A 22545-nucleotide genomic window follows, 5' to 3' on the forward strand; every position below is an offset into this window, starting at 1 on the left:
CATCACTAGAGACAAAAAATATCCAAATGCCCCATATCCAGTACTCAAACAGTATCTGTAGGCTGTATCTTTCTTTTCCATCAGGAGTCATATCAATCATTACAGAACTGCAGCTTTGTGTCTCTTACCACAAAACCACATTACCACATTTACTCTTCTGAAATTTAGATGAATTTTATCTTTCATTCTTATTTTGTTTTATTCTAACTGGATCCAAACACAGCACAACGGGTAGCCTCTAGGTTCTCCGGTTTCCTCCCACCCCCAAAATCATGCCAACATGTGGACTGGATAATCTAAATTGCCCCTAGGTGTGAAGAGGTTCAAATTCAGACTAATGCTTGCATTAACCTCACAGCTATTCAGAAATGCAAATAAGAAGTCAGTGGATTAACATCATATATAATTACTGTTCTTACAATGAAGCAAAGCTTTTTTGTGTTTTTTTTTTTTTTTTGTTATTTAATATACATGCCGTACATAATATCCTCTTCAAATTCAATGTCTTTTGACTTTTTACAGTAATTATTTATAATATGAACAAAAAAGTATGTAAAAAAATGCATACAAAGTATGCATAAAAATTATATTTAAAAAAAGGAGCTGCTAGGGGAAAAATATTCAAACAACACAAAATACCACATTAGTACTTTGATGCAAAACTGTCGTTAGCAATTACAGCTTTGTGAAATCTACAGAAGAAGTAATTAGCTATTTGCAGCATTGTCATTCAATTTTCGCCAATTCCTTCTTGCAAATCATCTTCAATTCCCCTGTGTTATGTGGATCCCTCTGATGGACTCAATTCAAATTTTCAAAATCCTCCACGAATTATCAATGTAATTCAGGAGGTTTGGCTAGCAGATGTAAGACCTTCTTGAGATATTTTGGCTGTTGTCTTGTTGAAATGTCCATCTTCTCACCAGATTGAATTTCTAGGCTGATGAGATTAAATTCTCCTCTAATATATCCTGGTACATAGCTCCATTCACATATCCTTCTATCCTTGGAACTGTTGAAAGGTTTTATGTAAAACCCTACAACAGAGTGTTTCCCTTTCCCAGGTTGTGCCAAGCAGAATCCATTTAAGAAAGCTGACAACATTTAACTATCCAAAATACTACTTAAGAGTGTAGTTATCAAGAAGGTTAATGGTAGGAGTAGGTAGAAATACACAGTTTGAATCAGAAACAGCAGATCAGAACATTACAAATGTTAATGCTCATGTTTCTGGGAAGAAAGGAAAGTGCGCATGAAAATATTTTCCAGACCAATTTCTTCAGTCCAGGTTCCACAAATGAGGCCAATTTATGAATCTTTGTGAATTTATTTCAGGCATTTTGCAATTTAAATGCAGACTTTTAAATACGACATGGTGGGATTTTCAATTTGGTAGGTTAACATAGTTGGACAAAAAAAAGAGAGAGAGATACTAAATCCAGAGATATAAAAAGTGGCTGAATTAAAATGGTGTCCGAAATGCTCCAGGGGACTAAGGGAAAGGTAGCCTTAATTGTACCTTCATCAAAAAGAGTTTTTACACTTTTATTATGTTTTTCTCAGGTTGCCTCTTATTTCTACTTACCACTACACTCTCAGGAGCACAGTTTAGCTGGAGCCCATTACAGGCTGAGATCCTATGTGCATGATTCACAATACACTTCAGAGAATTTGTCAGCAAGAGCATGAGCTGTTCTAGGGCATTTTCAGGAAGTTCCACAGGCTGCACAATTCTATAGATATGCTGGCTGCACAAAACACATCATGCAGTAAATACAAGTTCCTATTAAAGCTTTTAGAAAAGTCCTCTTATTGCATAGTGAACATACTAGCCACTGTAATTAATTAGTAAAAGATTCAAAATTGATGGGACACTTAAAAAAACATGAACATTGTAAAAAAGACTAGGCAATGATTTTGAAATCTTCTAAAACTATCCAGTTTCAGCCAGCCTGTGCCCACTGCAGTAGCCTCAGATTCCTGTTCTTGGCTGACAGGAGAAGAACCTGATGTGGTCTTCTGAACTTTTAACTCATCTGCTTCAACGTTTAACGTGTTGTATATTCTGAGATGCTTTTGTGCTCACCATGATTGTAGAGAGTGCATATTTGAGTTACTACAGATTTCCTGTCAACTCAAACCAGTCTAGTCATTCTCCTCTGATCTCTCTCATCAAGTCATTTCTGCCCACAGAACTGCTGCTTACTGGATGATTATTTTTATTTTCCACCATTCTGTGAAAACTCTGGAGATTGTTGTGCATGGAAAAACAGCAATTTCTGAAATACTAAAAAGAAATGTGTACAAATTCAAATGCCTGATTTAGTTCACTTTCATACAAAGGAAGAATAACAAGAAACAAACATTAACCTCACCCATAACCTTGATCTTACCATTTCTATCTTTTCATAACGCTGCAAATTATTATGAATTTGTAAGCATGAGTCCATGTTTACTAGGACAGAACCATCTTTAAATTCAGATGATATTTATTACAGCACATCCTTTGAAATACATCCACATTTATCATAAGATAGGAAGTAAGTGACTTACTACTTACTTATTATTTATGTATTACTTATTACTTGCTATCAGTCCAGCCAACTGCTACAAGACAATTTGCTTCCTGAGTGATATAAATAAATAATAGTGAGTGAAATGAATAAATAAATAGATAAATAAATAAATAAATAAATAAATCACCAGCAGGAATGCACACCTCCTCATTCCCATGCACAATTACAAATTTAATCAGCACAAAGCTTTATCTTGACAGACTGCCAAAAAAAAAAATAGTGCCAGTGTTTGCAAACACTGCATTTTGCACAGAAAACACAATGTAAAGGCTAAATTGAAAAATTAAGCACTGACATATATTGTCCACTGTAATGAGAATCATATATTTACATTTCATTTATCATTAGCCAAGTTTTAAATAGATCACAGCATATTACTAAACTGGGTTTGAATTGGCTGGGGAACAATTAAAAGAGGGAAAATAAATTTAAAGCCAAAAGCATGACTTAACAGCCACACACAAACAACACCCTCTAGTGAACCTAAAGAAATATCTAAAAACACCCTAAACCATGAAGTTATTTCCAAGTGAAAGTGCAAATTAATTGCATTTTCTTTTTAGAAACATTCAGAAGCCTTGTTAATTGCCCAAGGAAATGGATAAAGCACTCAGGCTAGACAAAAGAAGCCATGTACAAGGTTATATTGCATTAAAAGTAATTTGCACACTGAAACTCCAAGCGAAACTGGATTTTTCAAAAGAGTAACAATATGTATTGTCAGAGCCTTACTAAAGGGAAAATTATACTTTCACGTAGAGAACACAGCATGTCATAAAGTGTTTTATAGTTCTTATACTTTGAAAAAAAAACACTCACTGAATTTACTTAATTCAATTGCATACATCGGTTCTACATGCGTGACAATTCAATTTGTTTTCTTGATTTGATCATACATTTTTGATCATACAAGCCCTGGAATAAAATCAAGGCCGGCGTGTTCATCCAAGGCCAGGATAAAACCCAGGTGAATTGCAACACTGTGAACTGCAACATTACATTATTGTGTTGCACATGACAATAACATTAATTTAATAGTATTGTTATTTCTTCCCATCAGTGCAAACATTGTTGCGAGATTTTAATGGATCACGTTAATACTGTGTGAATTGATCACAGTCGCTCTACATACTTAAACTAGTGATTAGAAGCTCGTTTAAATTCAATTTGGTGTAAGCAATGATATGACATTTTGATGAAAAACGAAATATTTTAAACTATATGTAACATGTTCTGTTAAATCTGACAGACCACATATTCCTTTTTTTCCAACTTGTAGTTTTTTTTTTCTCCAAAAATTAATGAACACCTATCTCTTGAAATTAATAAGACAAAAATTTCCTGTTACCAAGAAAATCCAAAGTCCTCTTTCTGAAGTAGTAACAGCTTTACAGACTGTTACAAAGTACTAACACTGCAGACTCTTCATGTTTTCTGAAGATTCTCAGCTCAAAAACGATGGGGGACAAACTCTCAGCCAACTTCTGGCTACAAATGTAAGTAGCTTATTATTGTTGTTGTAGCTCTTAACTGATTACTTACGTTAACGATTTTGAACTTTATTTTGACATTCTATATACGGTTTGTTTTAAGTGTTCAATGATTTTTTTTAATCCATTAGCTTGCCTATGATTTTGCCTAACCTATTGTGACAGAAAAAAGTGAGATTAAGCTAACGAATTTATATGACATATAAAACAAATATTTTTAAGTTTTTAATTTTTGGTGAAGTTTTACAATGCAAGTACGTAGTCATGTTGCCGGAAATTAAATTATCAGTGTCCCAAAGTGTAGTGAGCCAGGGTCCTTACCAGTGCCCAAATTCATGTACATGATATATTGAGTCACTACCTACTGAAGTAGGGTGTTGGTTGAGACATACCCCTTATATACTGTAAGAGTGTAAATGGGTCCAGGTGTGTAATCAGTAATCAGGTGAATGTGAACGTGAGAGAGTCTGTAGTGGCTGGGTTTTGTAGTCATCAGTGGCCATATTTGTAGGCCGTGATGTATTCTGAGAATTGTATTTGGACACAGATTCCGGTATAGACATGACAATTAAATTTAAACCTGTGATGGGTTAAAGTGCTGAAACCTTTGCACTTGGAATGGCCAGGTCATTTTAACCATTATCAGTCCACAGAATTCTCTAGACTGATTTTTTCATTCATTCATTTAGATCTCAGATCTCTTGTTTCTATGAACTACAAGAAAGTAGTAATTAATCTAAAATTATAGCATGCATCTACATGAGGGTTAAAAAAAACATTTGAACCATTGTTTTAAAAGTGGACTAAATGATTACTAGAAATACCTTTTTGTATACCCTTATTAAGATCTTTCTCAAATCTGAGTGAAATGCGTATCTTTTAAAAACCCAATTTATACTAAAAGGCAGACTGCTGTGTGTCTTCTAAAGATATGAAGAAATGAGACTCATAAAAAGCTCTACTGTGTGGTCATGCTCATTACACTGATCACACTACACTGTTTTATCTTCCTGCTCAGGGAGTACTCAACACCTGTTTGTTTGATTCATATTTGCTGCCTTTTTTTTGCTTCCCAGATTCAGTGCCTGACACCAGGAACCTTTGATCTCCATCTGTCTCTGTGATGTCCGAAACAAAAGGCCATGTCAAGCACAACAAAGAACGGCAGAGGAACAGCAGCAAAAAAGCACCAAAAGACACTCTCAACTCCATCTCCAGAGCTGAGATTTAAAAAAAAGAAGTAATGTAGTGTCAGAGCAAACAACTAACTGAATGCCTATGGGACATCATGTTCAAAGTCTTTCTCCCTCTAATGTTCACTGAGACAGCACTACCACCACAAATACTGTGTGGTACACATTCTTTGGGAGTCTGAGAGAGAAAATAACTCACTGAAACAGAGAAGAATTTCATCCTGAATCTAACCATACTGTTAGATGGTACTGGTAGCGCTACTGGGCCATTCAATCCAGCCCTGAAAGGAGATCACTAGTGTTGATTAACAATAATTCATGAGAAAAAGATGATTTTAATCCATCCATTTTCTATACCGCTTATCCTACACAGGGTCACGGGGGAGTCTGGAGCCTATTCCAAGGGACTCGGGGCACAAGTCCCCACAGGGATTTGGGGCACAAGGAGGGGTACACCCTGGAAAAAGTACCAACCCGTCACAGGGCACAATCACACACACATTCACAAACCCATTCACACACTACGGACAATTTAGAGATGCCAATCAGCCTACAACACATGCCTTTGTACTGGGGGAGGAAAGCAGAGTACCCAGAGGAAATCCCAGAAGCACGGGAGAACATGCAAACACCGAGCACATGGTGGAGGTGGAAATCGAACCCCCAACCTCAGTGGGTTGAATTATTTTTTATTTAATAATTAATAATAAATATCTAGCTACCTATTCATCCACTGTAAAATTTACATTCTTGGAAACATCACATTACAACATTACATTCTTGGGAAACGTTGCAACAAAGTCATCTTCATGAATGAATAAAATTAATTGTAAAATATTTTTAAAACATATATGAAATATATGTTTAAAAATACAATTTTTGTTGCTAACAGTGCTGCAAATCCATTACATTACTATTAAATTTCCTGTGTAAAAATTGCAGATTGTTTTTTTTCTTTTTTTCAGATAGTTTAGACCCTATATAGAAATCCATAATTTTTTACAGCAGAATGAAGAAAAATGCACAATGCATAACAATGTGCATTAAACCAAATTTGCTATGAACAGAGGTTCAATACTGTAAACAAAATGTACTACAGGTTCACCATATTTTAATGTAGTATTAATAAATAATAATCATATCCTAATAAATAAATAAATGTATAAATTCTCCTGAAAATTTAACTGAATATACAAAAGGTCTCTGACCCAGGGAAAATGATCGATTCAAACATGAGGAGTTCCCTAGCAGTGCCTGTGGCATCATCTTAACTGTAAAGAGAGCTCCAAAGTCAGCTACAATATCTGGTTTCTGCCATTTTCTCAGGCACTGTAGATCACAGCGACACATGACTGGTGTCGTTTGGAAGCTACTGAAAAGAACTGTTACAATATTGTTGTGTTACCATACAGCCTATAATGCATGTCGGTCAATCAGAGCTATTTGTCGACATGCTTTCTCCATAGGTTGTGTAGATTGTTCAAACAGTGCAACTGCAATTGCATTAGATGCATAATTAATAGAATGCTCAAATACACCATGTGAATCATATATTTCTCCCATGCACATCATCACATTTCTGCATCTTGATGCATCTAAGCACTTCTGTAAGTTGCACTGGACAAGGATATCTGCCAAATGCCATAAATGTAAATCATGTCACTATGTATTGTTACATTGCTAATATTTATTGATTTACTTCATTTACCTTACCTACTTTTCATCCGTTGTAAAATTGGATTAAAAATCTGGTTACTTTAAAAAAAAAAAAAAAAAAAAAAGGATTAACAATTTCATTGTTAAAAATTTACATTTTTTGGCATTTATCAGATGCCCTTATCCAGAGCGACTCACATTTATACAGCAGCGCAGTTGAGGGTTAAGGGTTCAAGGCCCCAGCAGTGGCAGCTTAAGAGTACTGGCATTTGAACTCACAACCTTCTGATAAGTAGCCCAAAATCTTAACCACCAAGCTACCACAACCCTAATTGTCCTAATTCCTACCTGCCCTAATTCTCATTATTTCAGGGAGGGTGGGGTCAGCAATTATGACCTTTGTCCTTGTAATTACACAGTCATTTTACACATTAGAATCCACAGAATTCTCTAGACTGATTTTTGTCTTTTGCTGTACATTTACAGTTACCTGTGTTTAACACCAGGATGTACCAATGGGGTCTTATTCATTCATTCAATCACTGATCCATCGATTCATTTATCTATTAATTCATTCACTTATTATTAATAACAAGCTTAGCTATAAATCTGATCAACTTATTTCACCTAAGAAGTTGAAGAAAATTTCAGATTTCTGTTTAGACCCTATTTAGACCCTACATTGTCTATTCACATGCAAGTCAATTACAGAGAGTAGCATCAGGAAAGTTTTAGTCATCCTGTTTCTCATATCCCTCAGGTGAGTCAGCTGTCCATTGGTGCATATGCAGCTGGTGGTTTGTGAGCTGACAGGTTGTAAAGCGCTGTGGATTGTGCAGCACTGGCTGTGCCTGTAGCTAAAGTAACATGTTGTGAGGAAGCTGTTTATTGGTGTCTGCCCTAAAAGCTGGCTGAGTCTTTGTGCTGAGATCATTGAGACTCTAGTCCACTGAGACTGCTTTTATAGGAATCTGTTTTCAGGCGCAGGAGGTTGATAATGGTAGAACATTGCATTTCCACTTTTATGGTTATTTGCCCCAATGTCAGTGAATACATAGGCTTTGTCATAAAATTAGCTTCGTCACCTGGGGTTTTTTTAGCATCAGAATAGGCAGCGTGAATGAATGGTATCAGCATTGATTCTGAGTTAATGATATGAGCATCAAATGAAGATCTGTGCATGATACTTAATGTTTTGCTTAATGACATTCTTATCCTTATGTTATCCTTAATGACAGATTAGATGCAGGTGCAAATTTTATTTATTGTATTTATTATATAAATCACAAGCAAATGTAACTGAAGGAAAGTTTGGGCTGTGAAGGGGAAAAAAGCTGAAGATGCAATGTTTCAGGCAAACAGACTGGACTCAGCTAAACTCAATAACTAAGCAAAAAAAAAAAAGGGTTAGAATCAGGAAAATAAAATCTATCAAACAATACAAACAAGGCTCATAAACATCACTGGTGAAAAGCAGGAGCAGGTTATTTAAATGATAATCTATGAACAGTCTGGAGATTGTAAATGGGGATGGTGTCATGTGATGTGGCCATTAGTACTACTTTGTTATAGGAGAGAAATACTGCATGTTTATATAGCTTAGTTATGGGTTACAGTAAATGACTATTTGAGAGGTTCTTAAGTAATGACAAGATCATTCATATTCACTACCTACTTTATCCTAGTCAGGGTTTGCGGTGCATCCGGAGCCAATTCCGGGAACACTGGGTGTGATGTGATAACACACCCTGGACTCATATATATTCACACACTCATTCACACATCCATCTGATGGCATGTTTTTGGGAGGTGGGAGGAAACTGGAGAGCCCGGAGGAAACCCATTCGGAAACTTTGCACAGACAGTAACCCGAGCTCAGGATCGAACCAGTACTTCTGAGCTTTAACTCTGCCCGCTGCACCACTATTACCAAATGAATTAGTAAACTGGGACTTTGGATTTTCTGTAGACACAAACATAAAAATAATGCTTTTGTTGAGCATGGGACAAGTTTTTGTCTGAAGTAATGTATCAAAACCAAGCCAAGTGTGAGATTCCAACAAGATTTGTGAAACTGAAGAGAAAAAAAAAATCACTCTAGGAGACTTTGTAAGGTGATATTTATGAGTGCTGTCAAGGAGACTAGGGTCATATCCACTTAAACTAACACAGGTTTTTTTTCCCCAGAGTTCCAAGAAATTTTGTAAGTTATTTCACACCCAGCAAAAACTCACTGAAAATACAACTTTGCCAGACGTCTCTACAACGTTGAGATTTGGTTGAAAAGTGAAAAGGCGTCTTTTTCAGGCTGATTCAAGACTTGAATTCAACCTAATTTCAACCATGAATGCATGATTATATATTATATTCATTATATTATTATAATCATTATATTATATTCATAATTACTCTCAAAATAAGACAAAAAAGTACCAATAAAACATTTATTGACACATGCCAGATACATCCACCAGACCTTCAGACGGGATGCTATAGTATGTACAATAATATATATATATATATATATATATATATATATATATATATATATATATATATATATATATATTTTTTTTTTTTTTTTTTTTTTATCTGAGCACATCTTGAGTACTAAAAGCCAGATAACATCAACAGACTTACATGTCACTTCACCACAGAGGAACTAAAGTCCATGGAAACAAAACTGAATTTAAGACATTGTTAAGATATTTTAAGGATCCACGGGATACAGCCCTATTCTGCAGCTTATTTTACAGCTGATTAGCTTCACTAAACTTCAGTCAAACACACGTTTCCATTCCACATCTTCATTGCTCTCAGTTTTGATCTTATGTATGTAGTTTTTCTGCCTTTTTCACTACCCCTGTAGTAGTTACATTGCATTCTACAATATACTAGAAATATTTCAGTGATTAATTAATGCTGCTGGTGTCTCTCGCTATTAAACAAATCGGATCAAAGGGTCTGTGAATGCTTATTGTAATAAAACATTTTTTTGTTACTGCGGTAACTGAACACTGGACAGTTTCTGAAATCTTATTAACTGGTCATGATATTTGGTCATGGATTTACTTCAGTCACATCCTAAAGTAGAAGGGCTTTGTGATGCAATTTATCATGCTAATGCTGTTAGCATTATTCATGTCTGCCGATATATACTCACTGCACAGAGAATTACATTTACATTTTCTGCTTGTTTTGATTCTATGGATCACAAGATTTCAATTTCACCCCTATCATCTGCTTCCAATTCAACCATTTTTTAAATTTCATATTTGTCATAATGTTGTCATTTGTGTGTATGTGTGTGTGTGTGTGTGTGTGTGTGTGTGTGTGTGTGTGTGTAGGTGCATGCATGTGTTAGTAAAAACATTTTAAAAATTTGCAGCTGCATTAATAGATACCTTTAACTCCTGTGCCTTGGGTCAGATTTAGCAAAAGGCATAGTTTAAAGTTCAAAAATAAATGTGCGCTCTGATCTTCTCCTGTGAGCTTCATCTAATCCATCTTCAAATATATTTATACCTTCCATATGTCTGTCAAACCATTTTCAAGGTCGAACTCAAATACCAACGTTCTACAGCTGAAAAATGTAGCAAAAATCACAGCCTTGTTTATTTAAATGTCTCAATCGATTGTATTGAAACTTTAGTCTTTTTTCCCCTGTTAGTAAAAAAGGAATGTTTTATAATGAATTGATAAACTAAACATCATTCTGTCTTTTAGTGTAATTATAACAGACTATGGCTTTCATTCTAATAGATAATTAGATAAAGTACTTTGGTGGATAAACAACCTTCTGGGGCTCTAAAGGCAGATATAATATATAATACATATTAATATACAATATAATATATAAGCTATTTTGTACATATTTTACCTGTAATTGCAAAAAAAAAAAAAGAAAGAAGAAAAAACAAACTTAAATGCATGTGTATGTTTAAATGTTAATTTACTAAGTAATGGCTTTAAGTAATGGCTCCAGGCTGTAGAAGGCTGACAGAGTTATTTATTATTTATTTATCGAGCCAGTGCCAACACCTAATGTGCTGAAAGATGGCACCGCTCAGCACCAAAAAGGCCGAGCACTAGGTTGCATTATATATAGCCTCCAGTTCAAATGCTAGAGCCAGAGAAAAACTCATTTCATACATTTTTTTTTTGCGCAGTAGACAGAAAGAAATCAATAGGTAATATGCCACCTCGTTTAGGGAACTCTACGATTATATAATGATGGAGATCACATATAGTAAGGCCAAAGTTCCCCACATTGATCCACACATCCAAATGGAGAATGACTCTCCTGCTTTAAACCAGAAAAAAAACGGGTTGACACATTCAGTCTAAGAGGTTTTTATTCATGTGTTCTTTTTTAAATGTTCTGTTACCTTACATTGGGTGTCTGGGAATAGTCTGCTCTGTTTTTGCAACAAGATTTAGAAAAAATTCTTATTGAATCATGAGTCTAGTTTTGACCTTATTATTCATGACCCTGTGCATGAGTGTGGGTGTGTGTAGGGCATAGACGTGGACCTGGGCGCAGATTTAAAATAAATAAATAAATAAACAAACAAACAAAACAAATGAACAGTCAAACAGAAATCAGAAAAGATTTCTGATTATTAAATAAATTATACATAATTTACTAATGTTCCCATTAATAATAAGCACGCACGATCTGTGTCCAGGTACTGTTGCACACATTGCACCCCTTGACACACTGGTCTTTTGTGTGTCTGTTTCTATGTGGCATAATACAATAAGAACAAAACAGGCTCAAATAAATACACAAGAACACCAGCCCAGACAAGCTGTGCTAAGCTAGAGCAATGGGGACTAGCTCTATAAATTATATAAAGAAATCAGAAGGTGGTCGCTTTGTAGTTAAGACAAAAGGAATGCATCCATAAATAAGTAACATCCCCTCAAGCACAAACACCTTTGGTTTCAGGCAATTCCCCAACATTGACAGATCTGTGGCCAGATAACACTCCTGCTGGAGTCTTTAATCACACTGAAGAACCAGATTAGTGTAGAGGATCCAGGACTGAAAAAGTCTATAACTCTCTAAAGAGGACAGTTCCTACAACTAGCCCCTTCACAGCAGACATATTACCTGATTAGCTTGCATCAACAGAAGTTAATAACTCCATTAGAGGCAAGAAGATGTGCTATTTTTTTCCCTCTGATTCTTGCAATTGCTTTCTCTCTAGGGAAAGTGTAAAAAAGGAGGAGAAGGAGGAGGAGGCGAGTTAAGGAAAATGAGGGTGAGTTACACTTAAGAAGCATTGTCCTTGAATCATTAGGGATGAGAAACAGCCTACTATTAATCACACAATTTTAGTGAACTTAAATTTAACATGCTTACAACAAACACTGAATATGCGCTCATATTTAAAAATGCACTTGCCAGAAGAACAGGGTAAGTAATAGGGTTACATGAAAGGAGGGTGTAATAGGTCATTAGTATGGTTAAGAGTGTGAATAATGAATATGTGCAAGAAGATAATGTAAATCTTATTAAAATAGCTTTATATTTTCACAAGGTAAAAAATGGACATGAATACGTTTCAAACTTCAGTAAACATGAGAAAATTACAACACATCCCTGTTATTATCTCTGTCATTAAAGGCAGTCACAAAACCTTTTGATTTACACAGGTAGAAACATGTCTTCGTCAGTCTTAAGCAAATTGCCACATAAGATGTGACCTCTTTTCCCATAGGGCTTTGGATCTGCCAGTCAACTGTCAACAAATCTGACTCCATCATTCATGCTCTGGCACTTCATGTCCTTTTCATTTTATGTCCTAGCACTCACAGAAACATGAATCCACCCTCCCGAAACTATCTCACACTTTGACTGTTTGATGAGGGAGCAGTTTTGCTGATTTTCCAAAAATAGAAATTCATACCTTTTATGTTCTTTATGCAATATAACTTTATTTTATTACCACACAAATTGTATACTTTTACTGGTCCTTTATTATTAATATACACATCATGGTCATCCGTCCTCCACCAGGTTGTCAAGGAGCAAGACATAACAATGTCCTCCATGTCAGATGATAACAATATACTGGTTATTTATTGTAGGTGGTACGTCCACCCACACAAGTCACAGGCAACTGACATTCTAATGCTAGTGATATCATTCAACACAAGTCCTCTCTGCACTCCAACAACCTAAAAAAAACCTTGTATTGACATGTAACAGCATCACATAAAAAGTATATCACTCCTTTTGCCATAGTTTTGATTACTGTATTCACATATCCTGAGTACTGTATTGTACAACCCCAATTCCAAAAAAGTTGGGACACTGTGTAAAAGAAAGAGTAAAATCAGAATGCAATGATTCGCAAATTTCTTACACCCATATATTATTCACAATAAAACATAGAAAACATATCAAATGTACCATTTTAAGAAAAAAAATAAGGTAATTTTGAATTTGATGGCCACAACACGTCTCAAAAAAGTTGGTAAGGGGGCAAAAAAAGGGCTGGAAAAGTAACTGTTACTAAAAGGAAACAGCTGGATGAACATTTTCCAACTAATTAGGTTAATTGGCAACAGGTCAGTAACATGATTTGGTATAAAAAGAGTATCTTAGAGAGGCAGAGTCTCTCAGAAGTAAAGATGGGATGGAATCTGGATAGAAGCATATGTTGCTCTAAAAGCTGTATATACCTTTCAGCATTGATGGTGCCTTTCCAGATGTGCAAGCTGCCCATTCCATAGGCACTAATGCACTCCCATACCATCAGAGATTCAGGCTTTTGAACTGAGTGCTGATAAAAAGCCAGATGGTCCCTCTCCTCTTTAGTCCTCTCCTCTTTACTTTAGAGGATACGGCATCCATGGTTTCTAAAAAGAATTTCAAATTTCGATTCATCTGACCACAGAACAGTTTTACACTTTGCCTCGGTCTATTTTAAATGAGCTTTGGCCCAGAGAAGATGGCAGTGTTTCTGGATCACGTTCACATATGGCTTCTTCTTTGCATGATAGAGCTTTAACCAGCATTTGTGGATGGCACGGTGAACTGTGTTCACAGACAATGAGTTCTGGAGGTGTTTCTGAGCCCATGCAGTGATTTCAATTACAGAATCATGCCTGTTTTTAATGCATTGCTGCCTGAGGGCCTGAAGATCATGGACATGCAATATTTTCACCCTTGTCCCTTGCACACAGAGATTTCTCGAGATTCTCAGAATCTTTTGATGATATTATGTATTGTAGATGATGAGATATTCATAGTCTTTGCAATTTTAAATTTTTCCACAAATTGTAGAAGCAGTTTTTCACAGATTGGTGAACCTCTGCCCATCTTTACTTCTGAAAGACTGTGCCTCTCTAAGATACTCTTTTTATACCCAGTCATGTTACTGACCTGATGCCAATTAACCTCCAGCTGTTTCTTTTTAGTAAGACTTACTTTTCAGGCCTTTTGTTAGCCCGTCCCAACTTTTTTGAGACGTGTTGCCATCAAATTCAAAACTAACTTATTTTTTTTCTTTAAATGGCACATTTACTCAGTTTAAACATTTGATATGTTTTCTATGTTCTATTGTGAATAACATGGGTTTATGAGATTTGCAAATCATTGCATTCTGTTTTTATTTACATTTATTTACATTTTACACAGAATCACAACTTTTTTGGAATTGGGGTTGTATTTTTTATTTGCATGCCATTCCCTTGTAACCTTAGCTTCCTCTCTCCAGCCTTCTTCTCTTTCTAGATTCCTCCTAAAGAAGTAAATCAAGACACACATACCCTTTGCTCTAGGTTCACCACTTGCCTTAACCTATGTCCTCACTACTCTAATAAAGCCTAAGCAGTACCCTGCAAGTTGTGACATGATGCTCTCCTAGGACTACAGATCAGGCTCAGGACTGCTTAGACGAAAGGGAGCATATTAAGAGACCACTTCAATATGTATATAAATTTTCAATTATAATTTACATTGCATTACTCACTTTTATCTTCCTTCTCTTCCAACAACTTCTAAAAGGGCTGGTTCCTACATGGAGAAGACTAGCAACTCTAGCATCTCAGGAGGTTAGCAACTTTACCAACAAAAGAGATTAAGAACAGGATACTCCTTTTAAGAAAAGTATTGAGATATTCTTCTTATATGCATTATTTATGTGCCTTGATGCCTAATATGTCTGGCCTATCCATCCAAGATTACAAAATGATAAATTGTGAGTGAGTATACATCGGGTTACTACTATCTAAAGAACAGCCCATAGGCTCTATGGGCCTCGTGGAAGTGGTATGATAGAAACATGCTGTAGTCTTTGCCCTCATCCCTTTGCTCTCGCTTCCACTACAGTTACATTTATATAGTGCTTTTATAGGCACTCAAAGCACTTTACATAGTATGGAGGGGGGGGGTCTCGTCAACCACCACTAATGTGTAGCATCTACCTGAATGATGTGATGGCAGCCATAGTGCCCCAGAACGCCCACTATACACCAGCTATTAAGGAAAATATATTTCCTATGTGTTTTACAAAATATACTACACAAGCTCAAACTTATGCACAAATTCATGTGTGTATATCAGTTTTGGATGCACTAATTCAAACTGATTCACTAATCAGTGAGTGTGTATTAGTATCAGATCAATACAGATGTCAACTCTTCACTCATGTTGATGCTTGAATGCCAATGCTCCCTTCCAGTATGGCTTAGCTTATTTCTCTGCTACCACCTGTTATGATCAGCTTGCTATGTCAGGTGGTTTGTGTGTCAGAAAACCAGTTTCCACGGGAGAGCTTATCGGCCAGTGCATGCACCACAAAATCATTTCTCCCACACAAGCATGTTATCATCCCAGACATCACTGAATTATACCTCGTCTGCACTTTTAACCCTAGCCAAAATGAACTGGCCTTTCATGTGACTAAGGTAAGCCATTGGCTTAAAGCTACTGGAGCCATTCGGATGATATATGGATACAAATATGTGTTGAGGAAACTACTGCTCGGAGAGTCCCAATGCTTGAGACAGTGAGTGCACTGTGCTATGGGATGTTGGTGTTAAACTTAGTGTTTATGTTTTGTTTTTTTTTTGTATGGGGATGTGAAATTGGCGTAAGTAAGCAAAGACTCTTGATGTGGCTCTCAGCTCAGTTGGAGCAGTTGGTGTGTGGCAGAGGGAAGACAGACTCAACACAGCAGGCTACTGCAGTAATCTTGAAGCATGAGCCTCAGCTGATTGGAAACCATTTCCGCTGCACTTGCTCATGCTCAACAACTTTCTCTGTTTATTATCAGATGTCGGTACTCACCTTGGGGAACTAAGCGAGTCACACACAAATACACAGCCCTACATGGCTGAAAATAAACTTATAACAATGTTAAGATAGATTCAACACACATCCACAGTCATTTTAGTGGACACCAGATATAAGCATTGAGCTCCAAAACTGTATTAATGATCAGAATAATTAATTAACCCTCTCCCATCTCAGTAATGAGCTGCAACTTTCTTTTAAGATGCTGTTCCAGATCACTTGTTCAAAACACTACAGCTAAATTACTTGGCCAACCGATAAAGGCTGTGCTTTAATTATTCAAGAGCATGGTGGGATTCGAGAAACAGAGCTTAAGATACAGTAATGATGTAGGGGTATTCAATGGGAAGATTACAGGGAACAACCTCTCCATCAGCCATTCTTGTTATCTCACAGCTGTTGCCGCTTTTATAGCCTTATCAATTGCTTAGCTCCAACAATTATCTGCTGTTCTACATTAACACCAGATCTGAGATAAAACTCAAACCTACAACACTACAGGTTAAATAAGAAAGTGGAAAAGAAAGCCCAGCTGGCAGATGATGTTTTATCTATCATGTCTTATTATTCTTATTATTCTTATTAGTATGTACTTGACTTCCTGGGTTGTAACAAGCCAATTTATGTACATGCTGGAAATGTACTTTACCTAAGTTATGTTGAATTTAAATAAACAAATACACACATCAAATGGAGATTGCATCTTTCTCTGACAGTTTTGGTAGACTATTTTACTCTCTCTCTCTCTCTCTCTCTCTCTCTCTCTCTCTCTATATATATATATATATATATATATATATATATATATATATATATGTATATATATCTTTACAAATTAATAATTGAGATACATATCTCAGAGCATAAGCTCCCTCAGGTTTTCAGTCACACAGGGAGCAAGCTCCAACTTACACGATGAATTTATGAGCAGCTCTAGAGGATACAGCTATCAAATACCAAAACCAGAACTATGTAACACAGTCTTGTGTACCTTCTTTTTTGTTCTTTGTACCTTATTCTAATCTTTTGCAGGCTTACATAAAACTGAATATAGGACTCCGGTATGCATCATGTGCCCTTTTGCTGGGTGGGTGGCTGGATGGGTGGAGTTACAACTAGTAAAAGGTTACAAGACATATGCTAAAATTAAAGGAGAAACTTCACACTCTGCAAAGCAACTCTTCTGGAAATTACAAGCAAATACAACCAAGATCTCAGTTTTGACTTTCCTGCAAATCCCTACAAGAACCTAGTGGGAAATTTCTTATATTAGTCATTCCTCAGTCAGTGGAAAGAAATGTTCATTTATTTGAATTACTATCAGGCAGACTAACTCAGAGGGAGTGGTGTTGTGCAGGCCATGGAATTGCCCGAGGAGAAACACCCCAACACCAATACAGACAAACCTCTTATGCCTGAGAAAACAGCAAGCAAGACAAAGAAACATCTGACCCAAATATAAATAGGTCCAAGTAGACAAACCCCCATCACTGTTGAATTTTTTATCCCACAGTAGAAAAAAAAAACAAAACATTATGAACGTGTGGGTGGTTTAAGGGACTCTTCATCTGAGTTGTATTTTGGTGTGGACGTGACTGATCTATTGTAATAGAAGACCATATTGCTAAAGCAATTTGTCCATTTATCCATTCAACCTTGAATGGTCCTTCCTTTCCTTCCACTGACTGCATTTTAACACCTAAGGGCTGTGACACTTAAAAATGACTGTTGGCAGTCAGCTATATCATGCGTGGACAGTTGTTTTTGCAGTGTGTCCACACAAATTGCACTAATTGGCCTTGCCACAGCCTGTACCAAGGGGAGTTTATTTGGATGCATCTCAAACCATATACGGCCACATATTATCACACATTGCTAACACTAATGGGTTCATCAAATGGTTTCTCTAAGGACCCTCAAAAATTTGTTGTAGAAGTTAAAAAACAGAGGGTTTCCTTTGCTGAGAACATTTCAAACAGAAAATGTTTAGAAAGCTAATAGCCTTTCACTACCCAAAGTACCCTTGAGAAGCCTTTTTTTCAAGAGTGTATAGATATAGGTATCTATTTTGACATAATACTTAGTGCAGACTTACTAAAAAAACCATTGGGGTTTTTGTTGTTGTTGGGTTTTTTCCCCCAGAGATAATATGATCAGATCACTGCCCCCTTCTGGTATGGTATTATATACATTGCTGTGAAAAATTATTTGCACCCATCCTGATGTCTTCTATTTTTGTGTATATCTCATACTAAAGAGTTTTAGATCTTCAAACAAAATCCAACATAAAACAAAGGCAACCTGAGTAAACACTCAAAACTCACATCCAAAATGTTAATTGTTTTTTTGAACCATACAGAGATGCATTTAGTCCTATGCTTTGGATCATTGTCTTGCTGAATAATCCAGTTGTGCTTATGGATTGAAGACCAGACATTCTCCTTTAGGATAATCTGTTAGAGAGCAGAATTCATGTTTCCCTCAAGTATTGCAAGTTACCCAGGCCCTGAAGCAGCAAAGCATCCTACATCATCACACTTCCACCACCATGCTTGACCATAGGTATGATGTTCTTTTTGTGAAATTCTGTGTTTGGTTTATGCCAGATGTAACAGGACCCCTGTTCCTTTTCAAGTTCCATTTCAAGCTTTAAATGCCTGAATAAAAGAAATGCATACAAATATTTGTAATAATTTTATATTAGCTATTTCACAACATCATAAGAACATAAATATAAACCTTATTTTCACTTAAGTTTTGCCTTTTGTTCAAGTACAACTTTACACCAAAGATATAAGGAAATACGGGGAACCCCCCAATTAGCCTTGGTTGTTCATTGGTTTGGTGTGTCTGGGCCCTAAAAGTAATGAGTAAAAGAACTAATGAATTAGAAAACCGATACTCAAATCCAGATGTCTGACCTGTAAACAAAGAGCTACCTCACACACGAGGAAACAGAAACGGATGGGAAAATCTAACTAGCATTCATGAGGCCCACAGCAGTCTTACAATATTCTTATAAGACAAGAGCAGTGTCCTCCATGTTGAGTAGCGTTGCATAAGCCAGTGTAGTCTCATTGTTTCTCTATCCAAGGAGGCAGACAAATTACACCTCAACTATAAATGCATGTCAGCAGCTACTGTATTAGTAGCAGTGGATCAGATGGTAATGGTAACAGTGGGTAAATTAGACATGACTTTCATACAAAATTTGCAATATTCTCATTAGGTTGCTGGTGTACAGAAATAAAAGACTCAGTATCACACTGGAATGCTTTTTTTTTTTTTAATTATGAAGGTAACTTTCATGTGACTGATGTTAGTCTAGCTCAGAACCAGTACAATCCTGTCACGGTTTTGCATACATATTGTATCATACCCCTCATATCAGTCTCTCTTTCTTACACTCTCTCTCTCTCTCTCTCTCCCATCTTGGTCTCTCAGATTGCATTTGTGTCTGTGTCAACCTTGCTCTTATTGTCTCCCTTCCCTCGTCCATTCAATATTCCTGTCATTACCAGCATATCGCACACATGAAATATCATCATGCTTGGACTCTCTCCCTCTCTTCTCTCCTCTCCTATCCTTTCCTCAGCTTTCACTGCAATTGTGCTGTTGAAAAAAACAACCGTCGCTGATATCTCCTAGATTTCTTTCTTCTCACATCAAAAGTAGCTCTCAGCACCAGAGGCTCTGAAATCTGAAAGCTACACATTTATAAGATGCAGCAGAAAGTAGCTCAGAATGACAGGTTCTCACAAACACATATTCCTAACAGAATTATTACTAATGCGAGCACTGGTACATCTCATGTTTAAATACAAAGCAAGCAGAAGGACAGACAGGCCTGGCTGGTATACATGGGTTAATTATCCTCTTTGCTTTTAACAGATGACTTAAATGGCTTGCAAGTAAAAAACGACACAGAATGGTATGAAGTAGAGGCTGGGGCTGATTTCATTCTAGTCCAGACTGTAGCTTCACACAGCCTAGTTGTCACAGTTTTGTCACTGCATTTAGTGAAACACCTCCTAGATTTTGTTTGCATTTGGGTTACTTTACTTGAGCCCTCTTTAGTGACACATCCATAACATAACATGTCAACAGCATTGATCATGAAACTGCATATGAAATAAAATAAAAATATGAATGAGGTGGACTACTTTCTTGCTTGAATTATTGATTTTTCAAAATGCTTTTTGAGGAGTAAATAGAAGTAAATAGAGTAAATAAAGCAACCAATGTCCAATTAAAATCAAGTACAAATTAGACATAAGGATGACAGAACTATGTTTGGTTTGGTTTGAGAAACAGCTGGGTTAATGGCAAGCACAGCTTTTCTATTTACCATGCTTACTATTCAGAAAAGAGACACAGCATCATTACATAGGTGTTGAATGTCCTATGTGTATGTGTAATAGTTGTATGTCTATAATAAGATGCCATGCAATAAAGTTCAACAATATTGGTTTCACAATAATAACACAGAGTTGGTGATAAGAAGCGAAATTTTTTAGCCCTCCCAGTCAATATTGTGACTAGCCTGCACTGCTGACAGATAAGGGCTGGCATTAAAAGCGAATCAGAATCCTTATTTCATGAAGTCCGAGGCATGATTTGATGTTCCATTGTATTATCTGTCAATACTCTGACTTTGTAATAGCCATTCTTTCAACACAATGATTTAAACCTGATTTCAACATGATTTTCTGCTCCTGAATGGTTCCTGGGGATTTCTAAAGCTAAGATCCACTGTGAACTAAAATAATGATAGAAAAGACGGACACAATATTCCTACAAACCATTTCATGAGCGGTAGCAGTAAGAGAGGGAAAACAGACTCAGATCAATAACTGCAAGGTAAGTGCTTGTTGTTATGGTACACCCTAGAAACAAGATTAGACCTAACTGAGAGTTCTAATATCCTTGCAGTCTGTCGTTGCTCTCTTTAATAGGTGTTTAACTTGTGATGTGAAGGAATATTGCCTTAAAAGTTTCCACATTATATTTCTCATTTAAAGAACTACAAATAGTTTGCTGTAGCCTTTTTCTCAGTTATGTATTGATTTAGGGTTCAGACGACAGGACGTTTCTTACAATTAATTAAATTTTATTTCAGGATTAACTGCCATATTGATCATTTTGATGAATGATTTTATTGTCTTTTCTTTTGATGTTTGGTATTCTTTTGACATTTATAATGTCAACAATAAGCATAACACTGTAAAAAAAAATGGACCCATTTATCAAAGCAGAACATAAGTAAGTAAGTAAATAAAATGTCTGCTTGCTATATAGTGGCACAATTTTGGTCATTTTGCCTCCCCATTTTCCGGGCTTATTACCAGCACTGAGAGTTCACTGGCTATGGTCGGTTCCCTGACTGGGAATCGAACACAGGCCACAGCAGTAAGAGAGCCACACACGAGCCACTAGTCCACCAGGAAACCATTCTGAGACTAATAATCAACAGATTTTTTATGTTCTTGTAGTCATTTTGCATAATTGTCCACCAGGACCATTGTGTTGAAAGGTCCACTTTTGGTTCAACTTATGATAATGTGAGGACAGATGGCCTCATATTATCTTCAAGCATTCATTTATATGATGCAGAATTCATAGTTCAATCAAGGAATGCAAGCTGAGGCAGTGAAGCAACCCCAAACCATAACATTTCCACCACTGTGCTTCACAGTTGGTATGAGGTGCTTCTCCTGAAAAGCTGTCTTTGGTCTGTGCCAAACATGTCTGCTATTACTATGGCCAAACAACTTTATCTTTGATTCATCTGTCCAGAGCACATATTTCAAAAGGCCTGGTCTTCGGTTATATGCTCATTAGAAACTGTAGTCTTGCTGTAATATTCTTTTTAGACAGAAAAGGCTTTTTCCTGGCACGCCTCCAATGCAGGTCAAATTTGTGCAATCTCTTTCTGATTGTAGAAGCATGCACTTTGACACCAACAGTTGCAAGACTTACTAGCAGATCTTCTGATTAAATTTTTGGATTCTTGGAGACTTCTTTTTCCATCAGATGGTCTGCTCTTGGGCTGAATTTGCTGGGACGGCCAGTCCTGGACAAATTGGCAGTCATTTGAAATCTGCACCATTTGTAGATGATTTTCCTTGGACTCAGTCATCCCCAACTTTTTTTCTGAAGGCCTTACAGAACTGTTTTGATCTTGGTATGATGACACCATACACCTGTCACATAACGGGCATGCAGGCGGATGCAAGTGCAGTAAAAGGCTTTATTAAAAGGCAGGCAGACAAATTCAAATTGAGATCCAAAATCAAAGTCTTAAACAGGCAAGGATGATG

At 36.5% G+C, this 22545-nt stretch overlaps 1 protein-coding gene across 1 annotated transcript in view; it reads right to left on the reverse strand.

Moving 5' to 3' along the window:
* Positions 1 to 22545, reverse strand: part of alk (ALK receptor tyrosine kinase) — a 226464-nt gene that overhangs the window by 158988 nt on the left and 44931 nt on the right. The gene's annotated exons all lie outside the window — the stretch shown is intronic.

Source organism: Ictalurus furcatus, chromosome 9 (genome assembly GCF_023375685.1).
Source record: "Ictalurus furcatus strain D&B chromosome 9, Billie_1.0, whole genome shotgun sequence".
Lineage (NCBI taxonomy): Eukaryota > Metazoa > Chordata > Actinopteri > Siluriformes > Ictaluridae > Ictalurus > Ictalurus furcatus.